General features: G+C 41.7%; 1 pseudogene; it reads right to left on the reverse strand.

Moving 5' to 3' along the window:
- Window positions 1-213: 213 nt before the first annotated feature.
- Window positions 214-734, reverse strand: LOC126282132 (coiled-coil domain-containing protein 25-like; annotated as a pseudogene).
- Between the last annotated feature and the right edge of the window lie 1,408 nt (window positions 735-2,142).

Below are 2,142 nucleotides of genomic sequence, written 5' to 3' on the forward strand. Positions count from 1 at the left end.
TCAGTAGTTTGGTCCCATAAGATCTTACCACAAATTACCAATTTTCACAGTATCGAGATAGTCAAATGTAAATTGAACTACGAAACATTGTTTCCTTAATATCTGTAGACTGTATATTCTGCTCCATCTCTTCAGTAGAGGTTACATGAAATCAGAATGATTTCCATAAACGTATTTACTTAACGTCATAGTCTCACGTTTCATTGAATTACACTAATTCCTCAGTTTAGCTTCTTTTTTGTTTCTTCTCTCTTCTTCCTTCTCACTACCACGTTGTTCTCGGAGAAGCCTCTTTTTGCCTTCTCGTTCTTTACGACCCTTTTCCTCACGTACAGCTTATAAATCTGGATGCTCTTCACGTTTTGTTTTCTTTAACAGATTCACGATTTTGTTGTTTCGTTTTGCCACCGGAATTTTTCGTACACGTTTATCTAGATGAAACACGACTTGACCAACTTCCATGCTATCTGCTATTTTTGAAGTCGAACCACATTATGTACACAACATCTGAATCAATTTCATTGCCCTATATGCTGCTAGGTTTCACAAGATGAGCTGGATCTTCTAAAACTGATGTTGCTACATCATCTAAGAGTCTGACCAGGCTGGAGTCTTAGATACACAAGGACAGTCGAAACCTTGTCAACATGAAACCAAACATATTCAGGACATCCCCATTTGAAGAGGTCCCCGTTTTCGAATTTTCATTTTCCCATGAACATCATCATCATCATCCTTCTCATTCGTATGGCACACACATGCTGTACATTTATAATATGTAATGAATGTCACTGCATCAAATAAAGAGTAATCGACTAAATATTAATATCTAGGGTTCTAATCTATTCCACCACAGTGGTATTGGAAATCATAAAATCTTCCACGTGTCTTTATAGGATCGTAGGACGCACTTGTCTCTCATATGTCTGATAGTTTGTTTCAGTGAACCACAGTCACAACTCGGAGACTTCACAATGTAAGTAGGTTGTTTAGGTTTTTATGTTGGTAACGCCATGTAGCGCTCTGTATGAAAATCACTGGATGTGCTGTGTGCAGTCTGTGGCTGGTTAGCATTGTTGTAATATTCGTTATTGTAGTGCTGGGCAGTTGGCTGTTAACAGCGCGTAGCGTTGCGCAGTTGGAGGTGACCCGCCAGCAGTGGTGGATGTGTGGAGAGAGACGGTGGAGTTTTGAGAGCGGATGATCTGGACGTGTGTCCATCAGAGAGAGTAAATTTTTAATACTGGATATCATGAACTATATATAATGGCTTTTGAACACTGTTAAGGTAAATACATTGTTTGTTCTCTATCAAAATCTTTAGTTTGCTAACTATGCCTATCAGTAGTTAGTGCCTTCAGTAGTTAAAATCTTTTATTTAGCTGGCAGTAGTGGCGCTCGCTGTAATGCAGTAGTTCCAGCGACGAAGATTTTTGTGAGGTAAGTGATTCGTCAAAGTTATAGGTTATTGTTAGTCAGGGCCATTCTTTTGTAGAGATTATTGCACTTTGCTTGAGCAGGAATGCTAAGACCTACCAATGATTGACAACATCTTGTGCATAATTTTCCATCATCAACAGACATACTGCTGTCTGCCCATGAATCCCAGTGTTACCTGCACGCCATACCGAAAGGTATGGAAAGATTTGGCGATCGCAAAGACAGCATGATTTTGTCGTGAAAGTGTCAATGCCTGCAAAAATTTTCTCACTGCTCTTTCACGTATTTCTGCGGTACTGAGCGATCTTTTTCGTTCTCGTTTCTTCTATCATTCTTCTCTTCTACCAGTGTTGCTGGAGGACCTTCGACATTTACCTGGCGCCTTTGGTGGTTGGCCACACTCGCGCATCTCCTGATGCTGGAGACATTCGACAGTCCAGTCGTAAGAAGATCCCTGGCAGCTAGCGGCACTGTTTATGGCAGTCCACCTCGGTAGTTGCGTGACCAGTGCTGCGGATTGCAAAGCGGCGGAGCCTTTGTTCGGTTCCCGGGCACGTTGGAGGTCTTCTCCGTTCGGGGAGTGGATGTTGTGCTGTTTTTACATGTGTATCATCGTAATTGACTTTACTGTTGAGATGGCTGAGGAGGCACCGCCCGAAAGCCCAAACACTTTTTTTAAAAAAAAAGTGTGCCTACGGCTGC

The sequence above is a fragment of the Schistocerca gregaria genome, chromosome 1 (assembly GCF_023897955.1).
Source record: "Schistocerca gregaria isolate iqSchGreg1 chromosome 1, iqSchGreg1.2, whole genome shotgun sequence".
NCBI lineage: Eukaryota > Metazoa > Arthropoda > Insecta > Orthoptera > Acrididae > Schistocerca > Schistocerca gregaria.